Genomic DNA, 14661 nt, shown 5'->3' on the forward strand with positions numbered 1-14661 from the left:
TGCATATATTAAGAAATAATAACCACAATAAGTTTAGATAGTATCTGTCACCTCACAGTTAAAATTATTTTGTGTGTGATGAGAATGTCTAATATCTATTATCTCAGGAACTTTCAAACGTATAATACAATATTGTTAACTAGTTACCATGCTGTACATTACTTCTCCAGAATTTATCATATAACTGGAAGGTTGTACCTTTTGACCACCTGCACTAATTTGACCATCCCTCCACCTCCACCCCACCTCTGGTAACTGCCAATCTTTTCTGTTTCCAGATATTTATGGCCAGATATCTTTTAGATTTAATAGACCTCTTAAAATGATCACTCCACTTAAGTGCATTTGTTTTGTATTTTTTTAGATTCCACATACAGGTGAGATCACAGAGTATCCATTTTTCCCCCTCTCATTTATTTCACTTAATATCCTTAAAGTCCATCAGTGTTGCTGCAAATGGTTAGATTTCCCTTTTTTCCTTTTTTATGGCTGAATAATATTTCATTGTATATAAATATCACATTTTCCTTATCCATTCATCTGTTGACAAGATATGAGCAAATTGTTTCCATATTTTGGTTATTATATATAATGCTGCAATAAACATGCACATGCAGTTATCTGTTTGAAATAGTGATTTTGTTTCCTTCAGATATTTACCCAGAAGTGGATTACTTGACCATGTGGTAGTTCTATTTTAAATTTTATGATGAACCTCCATACTGTTTGTATCAATTTACATTCCCACTAACAGTGCAAAACGTTTCCCTTGTCTTTACACCCTTGCCAACACTTGTTATCTCTTGTCTTTTTTATAATAATCATTCTAATATGCATGAGGTGATAGCTTATGAGTTTTGATTTGCATTTTTCTGATGATTAATGATGTTGAAGACACTTTCATGTATCTGTTTGCCATTTGTGTATATTTGGAAAATATTCAGTTCTTCTGCCCATTTTTAATCAGATTGTTTGAGTTTTTTTGGCTATTGAGTTGTATGAGTTGTAAATATATTTTGGATATTAATCCCTATCAGGCATATGATGTGCAAACATTTTCTCCCATTTTGTAGGTTGCGTTTCCATTTTGGTGATAATTTTCTTTCTGTACAGAAGCTTTGTAGTTTAATGTAGTCCCACATGTTTATTTTTACTTGTATTGCCTTTGTTTCTGTTGTCAAATCAAAAAATAAACAAATAAAAGTCATTGCCAAAACCAATGTTAGGGAGCTTACCCCTGTTTTCTTTAAGGACTTTTATAGTTTCAGTCTTATTCAAGTCTTTAGTCCATTTTGAGTTAAATTTGTGTGTGGTGTAAGATAGGGGTTTCATTTTATTCTTTTGCTTGTGGCTGTCCAGTTTTCCAATGCCATTCACTGGAGAGAGTGTTCTTGGCTCCTTTGTCATAAATGTGTTGACTATGTATGCATGGGTTTATTTCTAAGCCCTCTATTCTGTCCCATTGATATATGTATCTGTGTTTATGCCAAATGTATTCTGTTTTGATTACTATAGCTTTGTAATAAATTTGTTGTCAGGAAGTGTGATTCCTCCAACTTTGTTCCTATTTCTTATAAATACATTGTTATTCTGTGTAATTAGTTATATGGCAGAATTAGAAACAAATTATACCTGTGATTTTTCCTTTTAACATAGGACTTATTTAATGCCACTCAAGATCATCAATTTTCTATTCAGGAAGGAATAGCCTGATTGACACAGAGGCTTTTGGATTTGTTGGCACTTCCTATAAAGCAAATTTAATGGAAAAACAAATTAATACTTAGAATATTCTTAGGTAAATGACTGCTATAGTCCTCTGTCATGATAACTCTAATTTTTAATATTTAATTTTTGAATGCACTTTTTTAATAATGTAGTTTACATAAAATCACACTGCATTTTAGAAGATGAAAAGTTAGAATCTCATCTTTGAAATTGCCTAATAAATTTGATTTTGTCATATGTAACATACAATCTCATTTGATTACAATAGCCTAGAAGTTAGGACTTTACATTAGATCTTTTTTCCTTTCTAAATTAGAAAAAGATTGAAAAACTTGTTAAAGGACATTCAACAGACTACTGATGTACCCAAGATTTACAACCAACTTTACCTGGAAAAAGATCCAAGTCTTATTCACTACATCACAACATGTTTTTAAAAAATGAAAAGCATGGTGTGTGTATGTTTGGGAGTCACACTATCTTAATGAGACTTTGGTTGGAAATAATTTACTTAAAATTTTAGTGTTGGAAGACACAAAAAGGTTTAGTTATTCAGATTAACAAGAAACAATAGATGGAAAATCAAGCTAGGAAAGAAAAGTGCAAACAACTAAGAGACTAGAAGTTTTAATGTTTGACAAAATCAAGATGTTTTGTGGTCATCTCTTAAAGATTTGGCCTTCATTCTGCAGCACTTGCTGCTGTTCTCAGACCTCACATTCTAATAGTGAAAGAGGTTTTTCATAAGTATTATTTTTTATTCTGCTATATTTTGTATACTACTTACAAGCATATGTAGGGAAGGAAAGTTTTTCCTTTACCCTTTTAGATTCTTTGACTGGAAATTGAAAATTATACTCACAAAAGGCAGTTTTACAGGAGAAAAGAAAAACAAATTTTACTTTTAATTTTATGTACACAGAGGTTTTACAGGAAAGCCATGAAAGAAGCAGTTAGATTTGAGGTCTTATACATCATTTTAACAAGGGACAATAAATTGTGGAGATGTGACTGGACAAAAGAAAAAGGTTTTGGGGTTTCTAGAGACAGTAAGTTGTGGTAAGGTAAATAGGGGAAACTAATGGTAGTAAGTATTAGTAAAGTTTGTTTATGCAGACCTATATTAATATCATTTTCTTCTCTGGTTATAAGGATCGTCCTTTATCTGGTATAGGAGTAGGGGAAATGATCCCTATACAAGGGGAATTTATGCCCTACTTTTAGGCAGATATGGGGAGGACAGAGAGCTCTTTTTGGGTTTCTTTTTTTCTTCAGTTGTCTTCAGCTCAAAATAACTCATATAACAAAGTGAAATATTTTAGAGTGGCATATTTTTATCCCCATCATGCACAAGCTTCCATACTTCTGCACTCAAATTCAGAAACTAATATTTTCTTATAATCCACTCTTTTCCCAAATATTAAACTCAGATGACATGCTTTTGTCCAGTTTGACTCTGAACTTCCAGCAACTTTATTATATTATTTAGTTTAGCAGTCTTTTTAGTCCTGGATTGAAGGGATAGATTTGAATATGATCATATATATATATATATGTATATTCTAAAAGTAAAAGAATTTATAATAGAAGGCAAGATTCAGAAATTATATTTTAATCTGTGACCTAGCACAATTTAGTTCGTGAACTTCTCATATGAAATCTCTTATTGAAGCTACCTCATTATATGTTCTTTCTGTGACTTTGCTCTCTACTCTTTTTTCATTTTCCTTTTTTTTTTCCAGGTTTTTTTTTTTTCCCCTCAAGGGTCAATCATTCACCTTCTATATAATATTCATTTCCCTTAGTGGACTAACTTTGTTTTATTGCTGTATCATTCTTCTCTAGGCTATTTTTTTTAGGGGCCTGTTAGCTGAAAGTGATTGTTAAAAATGAATGTTTGCAATCAGATTGATGATAACACTAATTTGAACCCCAGTTACACAGAATATTATCCCCTCATAAAATAATTATTTATCTCAATAACAGACATATGTTACAGAAAGATTATCCCCTTATTATTATTATAATATGTAAAATTTACCAATAAAGTTGTAAAAATTCATTTTCTTCCTTATTATGAACTAACTAAATAATATCCTTGATTTTGCCTCTTGGATTGCAAAGCCTAAAATATTTATATCTGTTCCTTTATAGGAAAAGTTTGTGAACCCCCTTGTCTAAAGGTTGGATTCACTCAATAGATGTCTTTCATTTGGACTTCAGAATGTAAATCAGAATGTTTAAAAACAATAAACACAAAAATGTATATTAGTCTCTTTACTGTATGTAAGTAGCAACTTACAAGTTCACATGCTTTTTAGTATTGGAATATTTATATTTGTGTTTGTGTGTGTGTGTGTGTATGTGTAGAATTGGACCTCATCATAGTACTTCAACAGATTTGAGACTTAGAAAAGGCAGGGAAACACTTCATAAAGTTATTTTGTTTACCATGAAAGATAACATTTTGATATTAAACAAAATATTGCTCAGTGAACACTATATAAACAAATGATTATATAGTTTGATCATTTGTAAATGATTAGGTAAAATGGCAAATTTGAGTCTGAACATTAAATCTTATGCAAAATACACATATTCAATGATCATGCCTACTTTACTTCATATTGAAAGTCCTCACCTTCAGCTCCCTACAGACTCAGAAATTCTCAGTGAAATGTAAAGAATTATCAGTGAGTAAAAACAAAGCAAAACTGAAGGAAAAAAATAGCAGTAGGCTCACAGACTCCAAGAAGGGACTAGTGGTTACCAAAGGGAAGGGGTTGGGGAGGGTGGGTGGGGAGAGAGAGGACAGGGGACTAAGGATTACTATAATTCACAATCGCAATATAGGTAGGTCACAGGGAAAGCAATAAAACATGGAGAAGCCAAGTAATTACTCTATAGAATCTTGCTATGCTGATGGACAGTGACTGCAATGGAGGTAGTGAAGACTTGGTAATAAACCACAATGTTATTCGTGTGAAACCATAAGACTATATATCAATGATACTTTAATAAAAAAAAAATCTTGCCCAGAACAGGGATGGAAATGTGAATTTTTAAAAGTATGACTTAAAATTACTACCACTGAAATTGAAGATTATATGCTTACTGAGCTAAACACAAATCTACATTAAAGATGAATAAAGATGTTTCAGGGCAACACTAAAGTATATGGTAATATGGGGAAAAAAATTATCAGTGAACAGAACTAGAACTGCAATAAGAAGTCTTGTTGAGAACTGTCTCTTACCTCCTATATGACCAGATAAATTGGGTCCTAACTCTGTGTCCCTTTTCCAAATTAACTTGAAGTGGCTGATATCTAAGGTTCCATCAAGTTCTGATAATCTGTGACTAGTATGGTGAGCTGTTCCACCAGCAAATTGTGTTTCTGGTCATATATATTATTATCTAAAGGGGTCAGATACCTTCTGCAAAACATCAGCCTTACTATCTGTTGACCTTGTTTTGAGCTAGACATTATGCTAGGTACTTCTGGTATTCTCACTTAATTTTCAGTGTTAAATAACTACTATTGTTATCCCACCTGCCCTTTTTTTTCAGACTGTGAAACTAAGCTCAAAAGAGGTTCAAGTTATTTGCCCATGGCCATAAAACTTGAAAGTGTCAAAACTGGGATTTAAAACATATATATATATATACTAAGCTGAGCTATATAGTTTCATTTTTTAGTGGTTCCCTCCCAAAAATCTTGATTTTTCTGAATTTGAAGAAATCTCCTTTGAAAGGCAAAACCCTTAAGTTTATCATCCCTAACATTTTATGGCTCATTTAGTATTTTGACATGAATTAGTAAAGGTAGGAAGGCAGAGGAAGTATCAGAAGACTGAAACTGTCCTGACAGAGGTAGATGAGCACCCAGAAAAGATGAACTTTATCTTAGTTATTATGTTGCCTAAAACAAGTCTTGCTTCCTGTCTTAATCTGTTCAAGCTGTTATAACAAATTATCTTGGACTGAATGATTTAACAAACATTTATTTATCACAGTTCCAGGGGTTGAAAAGTCCAAGATTAAGAAGCTGACAGATTTGTTGTCTGGTGTTGTTCTCTTTTTAGTTTGCAGACCATCTTCTCATTATGACCTCACACGCACATGAGGAAAAAGAGAGATTTCCTATCTCTTACTTTCTATAATGGCACTAATCCCATATTGAGGACCTCACCCACATGACTTAATCTAACCCTAATTATCTTCCAAAGGCCTAACCTCCAAATACTATTACTTTGGGGGTTACAGTGTCAGCATATGGATTTTGGAGGGACACAAACATTCAGTCCAAAGCATTTTCATTTACAATTTTACTGGAATATCTTTACTAAGAGTTCCTCTTACTCCATGCCCTTTGGAAAGAACACTCTACCTTAAAGATCAAGAAAGCTTAGAGTTAAATTAGAAAACATATTTGAAATCCCATCCAAACATGAGTATACTATCTAACCCCAGGTCCTATCCTCTGTGAGTGTGTTGATTATTGCAAATAGCTTTTAGTCTTTTTTCTTTTCTTATTTTTAGGTAAAATGAAACTATCAAGTTTATATATTTGATGACCTACTTTCTAGCTACATCCAAAATAAATCAAAGAATGTGTATGTGTGTGTGTGTGTGTGTCTTTGAATTACATTAAAAAAAAATTTCCCACTTCACCAATTTCATTTAAGTCATGAAGCTGCTATTATTCTATTTTAGTTCCCAATGAAGTCATGCAAACAAGTGTTTTTAGTGTTCTGGGTGAGGGCAGACATGAGGGAGAAAGGAGAAGCCAGACCCAACGTGATGGATGCATTCAGTAACTAAAAAAAACATCTTGCAATGAGGCCTCTATACCACAGAAACACATATATGGATTTATTTTTATGTAAATGTAGCTGTCAACCTACATATCACAATGTATTTTGTAAAAAATAAGTCAATGAAAAAATATCCTCTTCTAAAATTGACTTGTTAGATTATCACACAAACCAAGAAAAATTTTGTTTTTACTTAGATCCTGTGGATTAATGAAACACAGCCAGTTACAGTGATCTTGCTATTTTTCTTCTCTCCACTGAGCATGGTTTACATGATGCCTCATCCAAGATACAGTTTGCTAACACATCTGTGCAAGTCCAGTCTGGAGAACTTTAATGTGTTGGAAAATATCCAGCATCAAGCAAGAATGTGTCAGTCTCTAAAACTGACCATATTTTCTTTCTCAGATGTATTTTCTATTTTCTTTCTTTGTGGAGTCACTGAGTGTTTGCCTCCTTGAGTCCTTAGTTGTCAGGAACTTTCAGAAAAGACAAGTGGTTCCTCTGGTTAAGTAATATGCCTCAATGATAATCCTCAGCCCTTACTGAATTCAAGTGTGTCCTAGGGAAAGAGTTTTCACTTGCCTGCCTGTTTCCTCATGTGAAATGTGGGTTTTCTAATTCTGTGACAGCTCACAAGTAGGCTGATGATTGGTGTGATCAATTATCCTTATGGGAAGGGACCTCTTCAAATACCAAATTGTACAAAATTGTTGAATAATGCTGAGCTGCTAAGTCAAGAGTTAAAGCAAGCATACCTAATGCATTTGTTGTGTATTTTCAGTGCCTGAATCCACTCAGGAAACCCAAAGTCAGATAAATTTAATGATGGTAGTAATAATAAATGCTTGCTATTTTCTGGTTACTATGCTAAAGTGCTTTAGGCTGATTAGTTTGTTACACCTCTCACCAAGCCCTGAGGTAGGTATTACTATTATCTTCAGTTAACAAATGAAGTGATTAACTCACCCTACACCCCAACTGATAAATGGTGGCATGTGAAATAGAATCCAGGAACTTCTGGTTCTAAAATAAATTATATTGCTTATAATGTAGTAATTCCCTTTGACTTCCAAGAATAACCAAGTTTCATGCCAAGATCATTTAGAGGTTTAGAGAAAGCTCTGGAGTAAGGATGCCTGTTGCTACCTGTGCCCTGTAGGGCAAGTTACCTCATCTGTAAAATGGGATCATTAACTGTCCCTCCCCATAGGATTGTTGTGAGACAATCCATGCGGAGCATGTAAACTGGTGCTCAGTACTCAGCATTCAAAATATTTTAGATACTACTGTCACTTGCATAATGACACTATTGTTTCTAATAATCACAACATTACCACTTTCAGCTAGAAAACATGTGTACAAATAAACACTAATCTACAGGTCTTGTCTGACCTATTGATTCCCACTTGCTGATATAATCAAAATAAGGCAATAATAAGGCAGTATAGCCTCTTACACAGATAGCTGTCTGGGTTGGTTGTAAGATTTAAACATCAATTGCTATTTGTATCCCAAGCCATTTTGAATGAGCTAATAGTTTGTGTGCATTTTAGGAGAAATTATAAAGTAGAGTGAATTAATGGCTCCATTATGCACATTAAGGATTTGGATTTTGTATGATCAGTGGGTAGGAAAAACCTGGCCTTATTTCAAACCATCCTTGTAATTGTCTCTCCGCCCTCTGTATAAGCAGATAACAACTACTGAAATCTCTAATCAACCAAAGAACAGATATAAGAAACACTGTGTATTCACATCTGTTTCTAAGTAGACTATAAAAGCTACAGGCAGTTAGCTTAGAAAGAATATCAGAAATTTCCTGGGATGGTGTGTTTAAAGGTAACTCCCCTAATTTCAGAACCCGCTGGGACTGTAAATTCAGATTAGCCTTGAGTTGAATTTTTAGCTCTGCCATGTAACTAAATGGGTGACCTTTGACCTGCCCTCAAGCTTCCGTTTCCTCATTGAAAATGAATAAATGATAGTAGTACTTACCTCATGAGCAGCTGTGGACTTTAAGAGTAATTAGATGGATTATACACTATCACACACTATGCTCTCAGTGAGTTACAATAATTGTGATTTTATGCTTCTTCAATTCAGAATTGAATATGACTTTAATTTTAGCCTATCTTTAGATTCTGCATAGTTTTAAAAGGTTAAAAAGGAAAATGAAACATGTTCTATGAAAGTTAAACCATGTAAAGAATGTAAGAAGATAAGCCTTTTATTTGCAAAATCTTAATTTCCCCAAATTTTGAGTAATCAAAGCCACCTTTTTGTACTAAGTTTTTTAATCATAAAAAATCATCAATCAAGTAACATTTATGAAATGCCTGCATAGATATGGCATCATGCTAGGTGCTATAATGTAATAACTAATCATGACACAATATATAAGCATTTAGGTTATGAACTAATTAGTTTCAGTCTTTTAACCTGTTTATAAAGGATTTGAGGTGCCATTTTAATGAACAGGATTCAAATCATAAGTCAGAAAGCAACTGAATTCTTCTGATACCAAGGTTCAAGTCTAGATTGTAGCCCATATGTAGGAATATCAGGTATTTTATGTGCCTTTCTGTTGAAGTTGATGAGTTTAGATGTTGAAAAGGAGAACCCACATAGAAGAGGCCTCTAAATCCAGCTCTTTGTAAAATTTCACATAAACATGCTCTTCTTTTTCTGAGGACTATTCCTTGGGTTTATTGAAGAAAATTGCGGTTGCCCTTTCTCCCCTGAAAATTAAAAAGAAAAATTGCTTTTAATATGTGAAACACTATACAAATATATTAGTATCAACACTCATCCCATTCTTCATTTTTCTCTTGATTTTAATGTCTTTTTTCTCTGGAAGACTGCTGTCATTTTGAGAAAAAGTGTTCCAAGACACACACACAAGGAGCAGACAGTATCACCTCCCAGGAAAGCCTGCAGGCCCAGCTATCAGCATCAGGGAGATTAGGTTCCACTTACAAACCGACCATTTTCAAGGTGTATGACCCTGGAAATTAGACTCTTTTGCCTTATCTTTATCCCCTATCCTCTGCCTATTTTCTCTAAAATAGGAATAATACTAATGTCAATGTCTTTGTTCTTTTAAGGTTATTAGAAATTAAAAACAAAATTTCTTTTTATCAAATCCATACAATTTTCATCAAAATAGAGAATCTGTATAGCCCCACCATATCCAGGAAGCGTTAGCAGTAGACTGATGGCCATACAGGGCATATCTGATTCATTTTATGCATTGTTTATAGCTAGTGTAATTATCTCTGACATAGGTAATTCTTTAGCTAGCCTATGCTTTAGAATCATCTGGGAGCTTTAAAAAAATACTGATTCCTAGATCTCATCTCTAATCAAACCATGACTTCTGGGAATGCGGCCCTTAACAGTCATTTACTTTTTTTTAAAAGTAAAAAACCCATCATCTATGATATCTCAATTCTATAGTATTTTCTTCTCTTGTCCTATTGACCATATTATTTTGTGGCTGGAAGTATTGCTTGCATATATTACATTATTAATATTTTAAAATCTGGATACATTTGGCTATTTTATAAAGAAATATAGATTTGACTATGTTTGCAGATTTCAAGGAAATTCAAACATGACATCTAACAGGAAGTCTTCAAAACTCAAATTTTGTCTCCACTACCCTTCAAACTTTTCTCCTGAACACAAAAGCCTATTTTTCCTATTCGCTCAACTTTAGATGAGTAGTAATTTCTGTCTCATCTTTCTGCTTGTGACCTAAATTTTCCCATTATTAAACTTTTGCTTTCCTTCTACAAAGTAGAATAACTTGTACTATCTGAAGGATTGCCTAAATGCATTTAGAAACCCCTGATTAGTCTAAACAAATATGCAATAATTTTATTTTGTACAGTGGTTTGTGACTACTTTAGATTTCCCACAGGTATTATTTTCAGCTAAATTATTATTCTTATTTCTGGATTTGTCTACCATGCTTTATAAGTAGGAGGACCAAGATAGTTCACTGATACACCTCCAGACACAGAGGGATGAAGTGCCATCTATGAGCCTTAAACCCAGGGAAGGCAGATGCATACAAATGCTAAGACTTAGGAAAGATGAAGTTTCTTTTAACTATTCAGGTTAAAAGAAGGCAAGATGATTACCTCTGCCTCCACTGTACCCAGTGGCAAGTGACTGCTCAATTAACAGAATTCATAATGACAACGTTTATTCTGCTTTGAATAGTTCTCTTTACTTAATGAAAGGAAGCAAAACCTACAGGAGTAAAAATGCTAAAGAATTGTATTGCCCTTTTGTTGTTTTTCCATAAATGGTACATGGAAGAGGAATATGTAAAGGAAACAGATAAGTGAATTTGAGGTAAGTGCCCCTCATCACAAGAGACATCCTTATTTAAGGGAATTTGTAGTTTGTTTCCTAATGTGCCAGAATCATTGCTTTGCAAGTTCTCATCAGGTTGCATTATATCTGTCATCCGCAATCTATATTTCTTAATAATACAACTTACTCATTTTCTTAAATAAATTGTTTTTTGGGAAGCATTTAAGAAGCAGTGCCTTCATCTGAAAAGTTTAAGTTCTAAGCCACCCAAACTGAAGATGTATCTATTTTGCTAAATTACTTAGGACTATATACTTATTTTATAAAATAAAAATTCAATTATAGGAAACAGCTTACACAAACCTTACTTGAGACTCAAGGAACATGGACTGTTGTCAAAAGTATATGGACATCATTATTAAGATATCACTAAGGTATCTCAATCTCAGTATATATGAAACTAGACTCAGCATCTTCCTTTACTTTCATCTCAGTTTAGTCCATTTTGACTAAATGAGGAGCACAATGTGAGAAACCTGAGTCATCTTAAGTAAAGTCTACTTCTTCACCTCCCATCCTTCCCCGTTGAACTCATCACCAATGTCTTTTCATAGATAATCTAAGACACATCTCTCCAATCTGTTCTACCTGTTCCTTCATCCTCACTGCCATCCTTGGCAGGCTAATGAGATTCCTAGACTGGCCTGGTGCAAACTGCTTGTAAGTTGTCTCATTACATCCATTCTGATCTCCTCTTATCCATTTCCTCACAACATCTAAGGAGATCTATGCAATCATGTTCAACACAAATCTTATTGTGTCACTCCTTCCTGAATCTCCTCCTCTTCCAGGTCTTTCATCTCCCACCCAACCTCTCATAATTACCTGGACTTCCCACCGCCTGCGACTGCTTACCCTTGCTTACTCAGCCACAACCCAGTGTGCTGTTTGGCTTGTTCCCTCCCCACTTCAAACCCTGACCAGGATTCAAAGCATGAAACCCTTTCCTCCCCTCATTCTTTAACTTACTCCTCTTCAGCCGTCAGTTACCAGATTGTCACTCCCCTAGGGAAGCCTTTCCCAATCTCTTGTAGGTTACTTTCCCTACCACTCTGTCTCAGAGCACTATATACCTTAACACTTAACACAATTGGAATTTCATAGTTACTGCTGATTATATGATTAATATCTCCCCCACTAGACTGTGTTTATTCACCATTATATCTTTAGTGCCTTGTATAATTCTAGCTCTCAATTAAAACACTCAATAAAGTAAATATTAATTGAATGAATTAATAAATCAAAAGGCTCAATTCCTGTGTATATGAAACATTAAAAAGAAGTCCCACAATTAGAGCATACCTAAATCTTGAGCATTGCAGTAAATGTTAATGAAAAATGTCACACTGACAGGCAACTACTGCATGGATTACAGTAATCTATCACTTCCTGTCTAATAGGAAACAGTGGTTCTTATTAAAAAAAACACAATTATGAAACATGGCATAATGCCCAATGGGCTATAATCCAAGAGGCTCTTGGGGTAATAAAATACCTAAACTCAGGGTCAACCAAACTAATGTCCAAGCATCTATCTTATATCTGAAACAAAATGCTTAACATCTGACCCTAAATATGTGTGAAATTCTTCAGGAATTTCATATATCAAAGGTTAATGACATACTTTCCTAGTAAATATATTTTATGGATGCCAAACCACTATTGGGACATTAACTTTGAAAGTATTTTTTAGAAATTAGTGTTTTTTTAATTTCAGTTTTCTAGAAGTATAGGGTGGGGAAGGGGCTCCTTTTCATTAGTTGGTTTCTTAGTATTAAGCATTCAACACTATGCCTAAATTCCTAAGAGTGGTATCATGGACACATTACAAATCCTGAGTTTTTATTTTAATTTTGATTTTATTTTAATCCTGGTGAGTGTTTATATTGCATGCATAATTTGAAAGAAGTTATTTTCATTTCTCCACACTTCAGATGCCTCAACAATAAAATGGAATAGGACTAAATTTACTACTGTGTCCAAAATACCTACCATAGTGTGAGGGGTACACTGGCTTCCCAAATAATGCTAGTTCTTGTCCTCTTATTTTTCTTTCTCATTTGTCTCATTTGACATTTGGAAAGTGTGGAAATCTATATGCCAATTTGTATATGTTTAATTTAAGATCACATTTTATCTCATCTCTCCAGGAGATGGATCTAGAAGATGTCTCAACTGTGGATTGGACTGACTTTTTCATTCTGATAAGTACATTTATTTGGAGAAAGATAATCAGGAGCACACATCAAAACTGAAACATGTAAAGACCTTTTAAAAAAGAAGAGAAAGAAACACATGTAATGTGTCATTTTCAGACTGAGGGTTCTCTGACATGTGGTTTGCCTGAAGGAAATAAGTGGTATAAAGAATTTAACATAACCTCTTCTACATCTAAAGTCTTCTCTCAAGGACAACCTTGGTGTGTGGAAATCTGAGTCACACATCCTACTTCTCTGGAAAGAGTGATTTTGAAACCAACAGCTAACTTCCTCTAGTTAGTTAGGGGAGGTGCCCCTTTGGCCATGTAATGTATAATAGGAACAGCAATTACTTTTTTTTCTTTTTAGTATCACAGTATTTTTTAGAACATAATTAAAATCACTTAAATATTCTTGCTCATTAACTTCTCTGTTGCAAATTGAAGTGAGAATTTGAGGGTTTGGATTCTATAAAGAAAGCTTTTTATGGATATTTTATTTCAGCCTTCCAAATCAAGTTTCTATATTTAGTCTTAAATAAGACTTTAAAACTGAAATATCTACTACGTTGATCCTTTGGTAAAAAAAAATAAAAAATAAAAATAAACAAACAAAAAAGTGTAGATAGCTTGCAAGTAAAAGTATAGCTTTAAAAACAAATTCAAAATAATGACTGAATAAAACCTCTGTTGGAATATAAATTGAATCAGTGACATTTGGCAGAGGCATCCATCTAACTCTTCGCCTGAGGTGATGAATAGTGTCTCTCAAAATGAAATACTAGCTTAGATCCCATTACAAATAAAGATACAACTCTGTATATAATGACTTCATTACATGGAAGTGATACTTACACAAGGAAATTGTTTCATTATTACCATATATTACTCCAGTATTACCCAGCAACATTACTTAGTAGTTAAGAATATGGACTCTAAATTCAGTTTTCATGAGTTGAAACCCTGGCTCCATCATTACTAACTATGTGATCCTGGATAAGTTATACCTCCTCTTTGTTTCAGTTTTTTCATCTGCAAAATGGAAATAACAAGGATATTACATAAGAGTATTATAAATTTAAATATCAAAGCATATGTATATATATTAGTAATGAATGTCAGCTACAGTTTGGTCATAAAGTCTGGAAACATGAAATGTTTTCCATACAAAACCAACATAATAAGTAATCAATGAGTTCCTGCACTTGACAAGCTATGGGAAGGTCACTTAGAGGGGTTCCCATAAGAAGATGTACCACCCCATTATGCTAGAATGATGAGGGACAAATTAGATGGTTTGGCCAAATTTGCACTGGCTGTTATGGCCATGGTGAATGGATTATACACACACCAAATTTGAGCTCCATCAGGATGTTCTAATGGTACGGATTTCTTCAGAATAAATCTGAGAAATATTTACATCACGGATATGCATAGTGCCAATGTTTTGCACTGCCTTTGTTGTAATTCACACAGTATGAAGATCTATGCACTGCTAATGAGGGACAGCCCATGGGGAATACCACACAAAAT

The 14661-nt window shown here is 33.8% G+C and overlaps 1 long non-coding RNA gene across 1 annotated transcript in view; it reads left to right on the forward strand.

Moving 5' to 3' along the window:
- Positions 1-13496, forward strand: part of LOC140848165 (uncharacterized) — a 28475-nt gene extending 14979 nt beyond the window's left edge. The window contains exon 3 of the long non-coding RNA XR_012128718.1: positions 13082-13496. This is a non-coding gene — a long non-coding RNA (uncharacterized lncRNA). The remainder of the gene's footprint in view (positions 1-13081) is intronic.
- Positions 13497-14661: the final 1165 nt, after the last annotated feature.

Source organism: Manis javanica, chromosome 3 (genome assembly GCF_040802235.1).
Source record: "Manis javanica isolate MJ-LG chromosome 3, MJ_LKY, whole genome shotgun sequence".
In the NCBI taxonomy this organism is placed as follows: domain Eukaryota; kingdom Metazoa; phylum Chordata; class Mammalia; order Pholidota; family Manidae; genus Manis; species Manis javanica.